Source organism: Carassius gibelio, chromosome B16 (assembly GCF_023724105.1).
Source record: "Carassius gibelio isolate Cgi1373 ecotype wild population from Czech Republic chromosome B16, carGib1.2-hapl.c, whole genome shotgun sequence".
Taxonomy (NCBI): Eukaryota; Metazoa; Chordata; class Actinopteri; order Cypriniformes; family Cyprinidae; genus Carassius; species Carassius gibelio.
Genome location: NC_068411.1, coordinates 31,397,273 through 31,410,688, shown reverse-complemented (window position 1 = coordinate 31,410,688; position 13,416 = coordinate 31,397,273).

Genomic DNA, 13,416 nt, shown 5'->3' with positions numbered 1-13,416 from the left:
TTCAAATATCTCTGTGTTGTTAACTTAGCTATCGGCGCGTAAGCACATCAAGTAAACAACATGCGATGTTGTCATCAAACTGCACTTTCCACATGTACAGCTTAAAAAAAAAAAAAGACGACATAAAGTGGAACTTAGTCATTTTCCAAAACCGCTAAGCAAATATATACAGTTTCAGTACATACCACATAGAGACGCCTTTGCTGATGCTGCTCTTGTTAAATTTCAGCCTCTGGATCTGTGTCACAGTTTCCACACGCTCTCAACACAAAAGCCTACTGGCGCTCGTGATTCTTTAGCTCCGCCCACACGTCACTCCTCCAGCCACACGTGTTTTTCTGGGAAAAATCGGTACAGATTATCTTTCTCTTATAAATATAATAAAACTAAAGACTTTTTGGAGTTATGAAGGATGCAGTACTACTCTATAGGTACTCAAGATTAACAGGATATTGAGTGAAAATGAGCATTTCACCCCCCCTTTAAATTGTACACAGACCCTGCAGCTTCCGTTAGTTTTGGGGAGGGGGCTGTTTAATGTTCATTGATTTGCAAGTTCATGGCCAAATGAACGGCAATCGACACCTGTTAATACCCTGTCTACTGCTCTGTTGGAGTTGTACCCTATCATGATATAGCTTGTATTTTGTAGGGTAAGCAATGGTCAAGGAAACAAATGATGTCCTTCTGCAACAACGAAGCAACTGTCAATATTATTAATCGGGGATGCTCCTCTTTCCATTTACAAACCATTTTGTTATGCAAGTTACTTGGTTATCTGTACTGGGTAACTTCTATTTTCAGGCTGCACACATTTCTTGCTTAAACAACCAAATCGCTGATTCTTCGTCTCAGTTTAAATTTCAGAAATTTTACCTCCTGTGCACGGAGACAGGAGGAAGACACTGTGAATCCAATTCAGTTTTTCGTCCTGTATATTCCATGTTGGCCTACTTGAGAAGCCGTCCACAAGGTGGTCAGCAGGACCCATTGTTTTTCACAGAGGAGGAAAAGCCTATGTCTCCTCCTTCTCTGTCAATACTGTGGTCTTCTCCCAGAACGGTTCACAGCTCATTCTCTGCACATAGGGGCTGTGACAACTGCAGCTTCCTCCACTTCTGTCTCTACCTTGAAGGGCATGGGGCAATGGTCTTCAGTTGCTATTGAACTTTATCTACGACCTGACACTCTAGTCATCCTTTAGGCTCGAAAAACTATGAGTGCAGCTCCCTAATGTTGGTTTAAAATAAATTATTCAGTAACTGTTGGATGTGTATCAGCATGCTTTCAGAAAAGGACACTCCACATATACAGCTTTAGCACAAATGGCAAATGATTGGTTTCGAGGGTTGGATAAAAAAAGGATATGTGGAGCAGTCTTAAGATGCATTTGACCTTACTGATCACAGGCTTCTTTAGGAAAAATCTGAGAAAGTTATAGATATAGACAATCAGTTATTGCTTGGATGGAAAGTTATTTGGATAACAGATCACAGAGAGTTTTTTTTTTCTTTTTTCTTTTACCATGTGTCATTAATTAGGATAACACAGAAAATTTATTTTAAAAGGCAGGTAAAGTCACCCCTTGGAATTCTGTACTTATAGTAGGTTGAGATATAGGAATTAGGTGAATATGTAATATGGTTTATATAGTAGGTGTTCTAGATATGAAAACGTTGGATGAAAAATTTATAGAGACAAACTTAAAAGGTAACTTTGCTGTCATGTTTTTAATGAATTGACTCACTGTTGAATTATGGATGATGCAGAATAAAATTTCTGACTCAGATAAAGATGGCAAAGCAAGACTGATAAAGAAGTGGCCCAAAGATCATTACATTGAAATTTTGTCTGACACACCCAGTTCAGGTCTTGAATTGATGATCTGAATCAGGTGTATTTGATTAAGGAGACATGGAAAACCATGTTGGTGAGCCAACAGGAATGTGGTTGGGAACCACTGCCATAGAGAACCTGTGGTCAGTCCTCAGAAGGTGATTGGATAAGCAGAAGCCCACAACTTGTAATCGACCCAGAAGCTAATATCCAGTTATGCCAGAGCGAACTGCAGAGGTTATGAAGAACAAGGGTCAACACTTTAAATATTCATTATATATTTTACTCTCTTCTTTTGGGGCCCTGGTAATGAGTACTGGTTTTACCCCCAGTCCGATCCTGGGAGCTAAACTATAAAGGACACTGAACAGAACAGAGTTTGGAGCTGTAAGGTCAGATTATTTTTATGTACTTCATTTTCTTTGTATTTACTTTATAATGCTGCTATAATACATTATGTCTGTGGTTAAAAGTTAAAATGACTGATGCCTTGGCACAGTGTACACACACATGCAAAGCTCGGGTTTTTACAAATGCGTGCGGTTAAGGCTAAGGGATTCGTTTGGCTCTACTGGGCATGCGCACATAAATACAGCGGGATTTTTGTACAATTCTGTACTAGGGCTTGCAAAGACTAGTCGAGCGCTGTCGGAAACAATCGACTACTCCAGCATGCATTAACCATAATACATACAAAGTGTTTGCAAGTACGACGTGAATTTTAGAATTGCAATATTGCATGGAGCTATTACTTTCTATGAATTTATCTATGTTGCAAGTAAAAAATATAATATGTAATTTAATACTTAGGTTTGTGTTACGTTAATAGACTTTTTGTTTCCTTATTTGGTCATCTTCCTTTTCTTGTTTTGTTAATTGATTGATCCCCACCTGTCTCCAGTTCCCTGATTACCTCCTGTGTGTTTAAATACCCTGTCTGTTCAGTTCTTCCTCGTCCGTGATTGATAACACTATAATATTTGTAAGTTAAGGTATTGATGTTAATGTGTTGTATATTGTCTGTTATTCTCCTTCTATGTCAAGTCAAGTCAAGTCACCTTTATATATATATAGCGCTTTAAACAAAATACATTGCGTCAAAGCAACTGAACAACATTCATTAGGAAAACAGTGTGTCAATAATGCAAAATGACAGTAAAAGGCAGTTCATCATTGAATTCAGTGATGTCATCTCTGTTCAGTTAAATAGTGTCTGTGCATTTATTTGCAATCAAGTCAACGATATCGCTGTAGATGAAGTGACCCCAACTAAGCAAGCCAGAGACGACAGCGGCAAGGAACCGAAACTCCATCGGTGACAGAATGGAGAAAAAAACCTTGGGAGAAACCAGGCTCAGTTGGGGGCCAGTTCTCCTCTGACCAGACGAAACCAGTAGTTCAATTCCAGACTGCAGCAAAGTCAGATTGTGCATAAGAATCATCTGTTTCCTGTGGTCTTGTCTTGGTGCTCTTCTGAGACAAGGTCTTTACAGGGGATCTGTATCTGGGGCTCTAGTTGTCCTGGTCTCCGCTGTCTTTCAGGGATGTAGAGGTCCTTTCTAGGTGCTGATCCACCATCTGGTCTGGATACGTACTGGATCCGGGTGACTGCAGTGACCCTCTGATCTGGACACGGACTGGATCTGGAGGCTACGGTGACCCCGGAATAAGAGAGAAACAGACAAATATTAGTGTAGATGCCATTCTTCTAATGATGTAGCAAGTACATAGGGTGTTATGGGAAGTGTTTCTGGATCCGGTTTACCTAATTACTGTAGCCTAAAAATCCTTTAACGGATTTGGATTTTAAAAGCATATTAGTATGTTATGTGTAAACCAGGTTAAAGAGATGTGTCTTTAATCTAGATTTAAAATGCAAGAGTGTGTTTGTCTCCCGAACAATGTTAGGTAGGTTATTCCAGAGTTTAGGCGCCAAATAGGAAAAGGATCTGCCACCCGCAGTTGATTTTGATATTCTAGGTATTATCAAATTGGCTGAGTTTTGAGAACGTAGCGGACAAAGAGGATTATAATGTAAAAGAAGATCATTCAAATACTGAGGTGCAAACCATTCAGGGCTTTATAAGTAATAAACAATATTTTAAAATCTGTACGATGTTTGATAGGGAGCCAGTGCAGTGTGGACAGGACCGGGCTAATATGGTCATACTTCCTGGTTCTAGTAAGAACTCTTGCTGCTGAATTTTGGACTAGCTGTAGTTTGTTTACTAAGCGTGCAGAACAACCACCCAATAAAGCATTACAATAATCTAACCTTGAGGTCATAAATGCATGGATTAGCATTTCTGCATTTGACATTGAGAGCATAGGCCGTAATTTAGATATATTTTTGAGATGGAAAAATGCAGTTTTACAAATGCTAGAAACGTGGCTTTCTAAGAAAAGATTGCGATCAAATAGCACACCTAGGATCCTAAATGATGACGAAGAATTGACAGAGCAGCCATCAAGTCTTAGACAGTGTTCTAGGTTATTACAAGCATAGTTTTTAGGTCCTATAATTAACACCTCTGTTTTTTTTTCAGAATTTAGCAGTAAGAAATTTCTCGTCACCCAGTTTTTATATCGACTGTGCATTCCATTAGTTTTTCAAATTGGTATGTTTCACCAGGGCGCGAAGAAATATAGAGCTGAGTATCATCAGCATAACAGTGAAAGCTAAAACCATGTTTCCTGATGATATCTCTCAAGGGTAACATATAAAGCGTGAAGAGTAGCGGCCCTAGTACTGAGCCTTGAGGTACTCCATAATGCACTTGTGTTTGATATGATACCTCTTCATTCACTGCTACGAACTGATGGCAGTCATATAAGTATGATTTAAACCATGCTAATGCACTTCCATTAATGCCAACAAAGTGTTCAAGTCCATTCAAAAGAATGTTGTGGTCAATTGTGTCAAACGCAGCACTAAGATCCAATAAAACTAATAGAGAGATACACGCACAATCAGATGACAAAAGCAGATCATTTGTAACTCTAAGGAGAGCAGTCTCAGTACTATGATACGGTCTAAATCCTGACTGGAAATCCTCACATATACCACTTTTCTCTAAGAAGGAATATAATTGTGAGGATACCACCTTTTCTGGTATCTTGGACAGAAAAGGGAGATTCGAGATTGGTCTATAATTATTTAGTTCTTTGGGGTCAAGTTGTGTTTTTTTGATGAGAGGCTTAATAACAGCCAGTTTGAAGGTTTTGGGGACATATCCTAATGACAATGAGGAATTAATGATAGTCAGAAGAGGGTCTATGACTTCTGGAAGCACCTCTTTAGGAGCTTAGATGGTATAGGGTCTAACATACATGTTGTTGGTTTAGATGATTTAACAAGTTTATACAATTCTTCCTCTCCTATAGTAGAGAATGAGTGGAACTGTTCCTCAGGGGATCTATAGTGCACTGTCTTATGTGATACAGTAGCTGACGGCTGGATCGTTACAATTTTATCTCTAATAGTATCGATTTTAGAAGTAAAGTAGTTCAAAAAGTCATTACTGCTGTGGTGTTGGGAAATGTCAACACTTGTTGAGGCTTTATTTTCCGTTAATTTAGCCACTGTATTGAATAAATACCTGGGGTTCTTTTTGTTTTCTTCTAAAAGAGAAGAAAATTACATTCCCGCCAAGCAATGAGGAATTTGGATAAATCAGGAAGATAACTTAAGCAATCTTTTGTGGTAGAAGTGATGGTTCTACCATACTTGTGACAAGAAGCAGAATTTACAATTTTGGCTATGAAGTTTGCACAAAACTAAATAATGATCTGAGATATCATCACTTGGCTGCATAATTTCAACACTATCAACATCAATTCCATGTTACATTATTAAATCTAGAGTATTATTTCAACAATGAGTAGGTCCTGAAACGTGTTGTCTAACCCAAATAGAGTTCAGAATGTCTATAAATGCTGATCCCAATGCACCATTTTCATTATCAACATGGATATTAAAATCACCAACTATTAAAACTTTATCTGCATTTATTAAAGAGTTTGGTGATTTTACATCTGAATTAGCAGAACTAACTCAGATGTAAAATCACCAAACTCGTATGGTGGCATGGTGGCCTGTATACAGTAGCCAGTACAAACATAACAGGGGATTTATCTTTAACATTGGTTTCTCTGGATAATGTTATATGAAGCACCAATACTTCAAACGAGTTATACTTGAAGCCTGCCCTCTGAGAAATCCTGAAAATGTTGTTATAAATTGAAGCAACACCTCCTCCTTTGCCTTTTAGACGCGGCTCATGTTAATAACAGTAATCTTGGGGGGTGGACTCATTTAAAATAATGTAATTATCAGGTTTTAGCCAGGTTTCTATCAAACAGAGGACATCTATATTATAATTAGTGATCATATTAAAAATTTAAAAGTACATTTAAAAATTAAAAATTTAATGCAATTTCTGCATTGACATTTGGGGTATAAGCCATAAAAACGTAAGCGTACATGGTAGACTTAAAACCAGCTACGGCTGTACTAAGCGATAGTATATGCTCATATAACCGCAAAAGGATCATGGGGCACTAACCTTGTTTTTATATAAATGCCTTTTATTCGCGATGTCACAAACCCAAACCAAAATCAGATATGTGGCAAAATTCTGACACTCGTCTACAAAGAGAAATATGTAGAAAGGCCGAACGCAAATGGAAACGGGACAGGCTAAGTGTCTCCTTCCGCATGTTCAAAGACTCACTTACAGCATACAAGAACACTGCTAAATCAGCTAAAGCCGCATACTTCTCAAACTTAATTGAATCCAATCACTCTAACCCTAAGGTCTTGTTTTCTGTCATTCGTTCTGTTTTAAATCCATCTTCTAAATTCTCTGTTGCCTCAGATGCTCTATGTGAAGACTTCCAGAGATTTTTTATTAACAAAATCACTACATTAAGGACCAGTATCTGCCCTAAATTAACTCTCCCCCCTATTATGCCGCGTACCTCCTGTGTTTGGGAGGCTTTTGCTCCCATTAACCTCCAGATACTGAAGGATGTGCGCGCCAAGCTCAAACCTTCATTCTGCCCAAATGATATCATTCACCAGAGATTTTTAAAATTAATCACCAACTCGGTGGGTCCAGGTATGGTATCCCTTATTAACAAGTGTCTAAGCACTGGATCTGTTCCGGCCAATCTTAAAGTGGCTATGGTCACTCCTTTGCTCAAGAAGCCTTCACTGGATCCATCTGTTTTAAAAAACTACCAGCCCATCTCTGTCTTACCTTTCATTTCCAAGTTATTAGAGAAAATCGTGTTGGATCAGTTCCAACACTTTTTGTCAAATAACTGTATATATGAGGTCTTTCAATCTGGGTTTAGGACTGCCCACAGCACTGAGTCCACTCTCCTGCGTGTGCTAGATGACATTTATCTCTCCACTGACTGTGGAGACACTTTGGTTCTAGTTCTCCTAGATCTGTCGGCGGCTTTTGACACCGTTGACCACCCTACTCTGTTATCTAGACTGGAGACGTGGGTGGGCATAAAAGGTTCTGTCCTGTCATGGTTCCAGTCTTACCTTACTGACAGAAAGTTTCTAGTAAAAATGGGAAACTTTTCCAGCTCCATGGCACCCCTGAGATGTGGTCATCCACAGGGCTCTATTTTGGCTCCCTCTCTATTTTCTCTTTACATGCTACCACTGGGCACAATTTTTAGGAAACACTGTGTATCTTTTCACTTTTATGCAGATAACACTCAAATTTACATTCCTATTAAGCGCAATAATCCTGCAGCACTAAACTCTCTTCATCTATGCTTAGAGGAGGTGAAGGCATGGCTAGCTAAAAATTTCCTATCCGTTAATGATAATAAGACCGAGGTCATTGTTTTCAGCCCGAGTGAAAGGTCCCAGTGCACATGCCCAGACTTGGGGAGTCTATCTCCCTTTAAATCCACAGGAGTGCGGAACCTAGGTGTTCTTGTTAACCAGTCTTTAAAGTTTGATAAACACTTCTCATCTGTAGTCAGTTGTGGTTTCTACCAACTTCGCTTACTATCTAAAATCAAAGGCTTTCTCACTCCAATAACTCTGGAAATGACGGTTCATGCTTTCATCACCTGTCGACTGGATTATTGCAACTCACTATATTGCGGTATATCAGATTCTCAAATCTCCCGTCTTCAGTTAGTCCAAAATGCGGCGGCCAGACTCATCCATAATTGTCGCAAATATGATCATATCTCTCCCATCCTCAGATCTTTACATTGGTTACCAGTCCGGCAGAGAATAGATTTCAAAATTCTTCTCTTTGTCTTCAAATCTTTACACAACCTAGCATAGCGTGTCAGACTTAAGCGTAGAGGGGAGCGTGCTTTTGCGGTGGCAGGGCCTTGTCTGTGGAACACCATGCCTCTAGAGATCAGAACTGCTCCCAACCTCTCTGTTTTTAAGTCTCTGGTCAAAACATATCTATTCTCGTTAGCATATTGAATACTCATCTTAGACTGTTCTTATTATTTTACATTTGCTTCTAAAATATAAATAAATTATATTTTATAATTAATCTTAGCTTACTTGTTCTCTATGTGCTTATGTGTGTTTTGCTGCTTTTATTTTTATATACTTGTTCTGTAAAGCACTTTGGTCTGTCTAGCGGCTGTTTAAATGTGCTATATAAATAAAATGAACTTGAACTTGAACTATGTCTTGGCTAAGTACCCACAATCCTGAACAATCCCACAGTGATGCATCTGATTTGTGGAGCTATTGTAACTGCCTGGTTAAACCCAACGAAGGTCCGTGGAGACTGAAGATGATTAATTAAAAAAAGAAAAAAAGAAAAACCAGTGTTGCGTTTTTGCACGGTAGACTTATCAGTGCAATCATGATCTCCATGGCTGCCTCGAAAGTTTTGCAGGGAGGTTGGTAACATTAGTAAGCATTAACGTCAACTTTAGCTAGGCTTCTGTAGCCTTCATATGGTATGAGTCATATCAAGCATTTTATAATGCCACTGTCAAAACAATATTTAGCCTAGGGATACCTTTTTGTGCATTTACTGAACATTTGTGTAATGGCAACCGACTGAGCGGTGATTGCAGTCAGGTACAAAGCACTGCACCGTTGCTGACTTTATTGTTAACCACTTTCACACACGCGCACAATATAAAATACACGATGATAAATATAAAAATCAATAAACAATACATATATAAAACACTATTTATTTGCACAATTAATACTGAAAGAACTGCTATTACTGCACATTCACTAAATAAAATAAAATTCACTGGAGGAAAAAGTTCAAATTTGGAAGTGGCTCAAAAGGCTCGTTTCCTTGTTCGCGTTGTGGCTTCAGTCGAATTCAATGAGGCGCGGTGGTTTATGGGATAAGTAGTTCCTGCGCTCAAAATGAAAATATGTACACAGTCTTGTACCTTTTACTTTTTTTGGATTTTGTCTTAATTTTTTCACTCTAAATGATATGTTATATGCTTATGAGTTCAGCCGTAGCTGTTTATCCTCACACATGCTCTAAAACTCTGTAGATACGGATTTTTCCGAAAGTCAATGGGAGAAATGAATGGGAAATTTACTTCCGGCTCCAGAGCTCTCTCGGGCTGTGGGCGGGACTTTGATGCTCTATAGTGTGATATCTAGGTGAAAGAGTCTCTATGTGCTGAGAATTAACTGACCTCTGTGACATGAGGCAGCTAGCAGACGGTCGGTTTGGACAGTCTGTTTGCTTCCTGACCTAGGCCCCAGTTAGTCAAGGATAAACACTAAGACTATTTGCGATATTTCTAGAGAGAAGAGTGGCACCACCCCAGGAGGGATGAAGACCATCTCTTTTCAAAAGGTCAGGTCTGCCCCAAAAGCTTGTCCAATTGTCTATGAAACCTATGTTATTCTGTGGGCACCACTTAGACATCCAGCCATTAATTGATGACAATCTGCTATGCATCTGATCACCACAGTACGCATGGAGGGGACCAGAGTATATTACAGTGTCTGACATCGTGCTTGCAAGTTCACACACCTCTTTAATGTTGTATTTAGTGTTCTCTGACTGGCGAAGTCGAACATCATTAGCGCGAACATGAATAACAATCTTACTGTATTTACGTTTAGCATTAGCCAGCACTTTTAAATTTGCCAAGATGTCAGGCGCTCTGGCTCCCGGTAAACATTTGACTTTGGTGGCTAGTGTCTCTATATTCACGTTCAGTACAATAGTATCACCAATAACTAGAGCAGTTTCATTAGGTTTCTCAGTGGGTGCATCACTGAGTGGGGAGAACCTGTTTAATGTTTTGATCGGAACAGAGGAGTGGAGTTTTGACCCATGACTACGCTGTCTCCCCGTTGCCCTGCTGCAGGGGCTCTGCCGAGACGGACAATGTACAGGAATCCCTGAGCTAGACACATCCAAAGCTGTATCTAGATCCCTAACATTCTTACTGTCCTCAATTAAAGTTTGGATGCGTGTCTCTAATTCTGAAATCTTCTCTGTCAGCCTAACTATTTCCCTGCATTTATCACATGTGAATCCCTCATCAGCGACAGAGATAGATAAACTGTACATGTGGCAAGAGGTGCAAATAACAATAGCAGGAGAAGCCATTACTCACCATGCTTGATGAAATATTCTTACTGTGGTTGTTTGATGAACTTGTGAAAAACTGGAGTGAGAGAGGGGAGAGGAGAAAAGAAAACAGCGAAAGGTTCGAATGAAAAGCTAACGAGTGCTAACGCATTGCAGGTGTCCTGCACTCACGGATATAAAATACAAATGAATGATCAAAATTAATCTGATAAAATTCATCGATAGTATCAGAAATATGGTGTGAATTAAGTTATATTTATCACTTAAAAAAAAACAGAGTGATAGTAAGATAAAGATTCTAGAGAAAAATAAAATAAAAACAGCTACACGGAGCTACGATTAGCTACAGAAGGCCAACAGGAAGTAGAGCACACACCCTAACTGTAAACACGGACCCAAACAGTTTAGTTAGCAGCGTTTTTCATTCTTTTTGGTTTTTGTTTTCCTCCCTCTCCCGGAATGGCGATTGCAGCAGTCCAACTCCTGTGCCTGGAGCAACTGGACCATTCGCTGGAGGACCATACCATCTCAATCTGGTGTGCCTTACCCACTTCCCCGACCGAACGGTCGCCGAGAGGATTTCGCCGCTTTCGTGGAGTGGGTGCTAGAGAAAAATGGATCTTCATGGACCATCTGCACCGCCGAATAGGATATCTCCAGCTCCACTCCTGAACCAGAGACCAGCCAGTTTAGTTGAGATCGAGGGCGTGGAGGAAAGCCCTGCCCACACTTCTGCGACTGAGGGTGAGCTATTTTCGGTCTCTGGAAATGATATGGAGCAGCTTATGGACCTTATGGACTGGTCTATGGAGGTAATCCCTGAATTTTCTGTTTCTCCGCTGGTTCCGTCCAGCCCTGAATTTTCTGTTTCTCCGCTGGTTCCGTCCAGCCCTGATCACCCTGTATACCCTCTCAGTCTCCCACTCCCACCTCCTCCAGTCAGTTCCTCTGACCCATTTCCGCTGGTTCCGCCCAGCCCTGAATTTTCTGTTTCTCTGCTGGTTCTGCCCAGCCCTGAATTTTCGGTTTCTCCACTGGTTCTGTCCAGCCCTGATCCCCTGTATGCCCTCTCAGTCTCCCACTCCCACCTCCTCCAGTCAGTTCCTTTTTGTTCCATTTCCGCTGGTTCCACCCAGCCCTGAATTTTCTGTTTCTCCACTGGTTCCACCCAGCCCTTAATTTTGTGTCTCCGCTGGTTCTGCCCAGCCCTGAATTTTCTGTTTCTCCACTGGTTCTACCCAGCCCTGAATTTTCTGTTTCTCCACTGGTTCTGCCCAGCCCTGAATTTTCTGTGTCTCCGTTGGTTCTGCCCAGCCCTGAATCTCCTGTGTCTTCGCTGGCTCCGTGCAGCCCTGAATCTCCTGTGTTCCCTCCCAGCCTCCCTCTCCCGCCTCCTCCTACACCTGCAGGTTCCCCTGCTCCACTTCCGCTGGTTCAATCCAGCTCCGTATCTCCTGTCTCTCTGCTTGCCCTGTCCAGCCCTGATCCTCTGTTTCCTCCCATTCTTCCTCTCTCTTCTCCTCCTAGATCAGCCAGTTCCTCGACCTCATCTCTGCTGGTGCCAGTCAGTCCCACAGCTCACCCTCAGTCCACACCCAATTGGGGCGCGATGGTTCGCCGCTGGACTTCCAGTCTCCAGCTCCGCCTTGGTGTGTGGATTCCCTGTCTCTGTCTCTGCCTCCAGCCCCCGAGCCCTGGACTCCTCCTCGGTCCTTCGACCCAGGGGCTCAACCTTGGCTCTTAGCTCCATCGTCTCCACCGTGGCCTGGCATCCCACCTGCTCCACCGGGCTCCCTTGTCCTTCCGGCTCCACCTTGGTCAGTCATCACCATCCGCTGCCTCAGGACTCCATTCCTCTGGCTTCACCTCGTCACTCCATCCCTATGGCTCTGTCAGGCTCCTCCTTCCCTCTGGTTCCACCTCCATCCTCAGTCGCTCCGGCTCCGCAGCGGTCTTCCAGGAGCTATTGATGTTAATGTGTTGTATATTGTCTGTTATTCTCCTTCTATGTTAAGTAAACTCCTCATTTGATCAAGATCCTCCTTGAGCACTTTATTCCTACGTTAGAACACACCCTAAATGTAACAGGTTGTGCCTGAAGCTGAATACCTTATTCGGAATGGCTTGGATAATGGCTTAAAAAACTAATAACGGACAATGAATTATTCTGTCTGAATACTCGGCTGAAGCTGACACAGTCTTTTGTTTGCTAGATAACAGCTGAGTCACTAAACTTTAAGACTCGCTTAAAGTGTTCTGCGTAATGAAAATGTGCGCATTGAATGGATTAAGTCGTGTTCAAGTGATCACTAAACGTTTGTCATGACATCTCTCTGCTTGCATGATAAATATTATTTTAGAAATTAATAATTATTTTAGTTTAACATGACATAATTGTTCAGTGACAACTATGAAAAAAGATAAAAAGTCATAACGGTCTATCAAGTAACTGTACGACGTTGTATCCGAATGCATATACGAAAAATTTTGTTACAGATACAAATACTGGCTGTTACATGAGAATTTAATTATGTAATGTCATAATTGTAAAGTTTTTAAAATGTACATATGTAATTGTTGCATAAGGCTATACATTAATAAGCGTTTATTGATGAAAAAGCTATTTAATGTGTTTTCATTTACAATAGCATGAACCACGAGTAGTCAAGTAACTCGAGGTGTTTTTAAAAAAACAATCGACTAGCAGAAATCAGTAGTCATGCAACCCCTATACTGTACAACATTAATTAGTATTTCATTATTGAAAAGGGTATGTTTTATCTAGGTGTAGACTTAATAAAACACAATCTAACAGGTAGAAAATTGAATTAGAAACATCTAAACTTTTCAGAAAGCAGCAAGTCCACTGCTTGTCATGCACATCCTTTCCTGGAACAAAATTTTATAGGAGAATTTTATTATTATTATTATTTTTATTTTTTTTGCTGGAGTTGGTCAAGACCAACGAGAACTTTTGTTGAGTCCAATGACC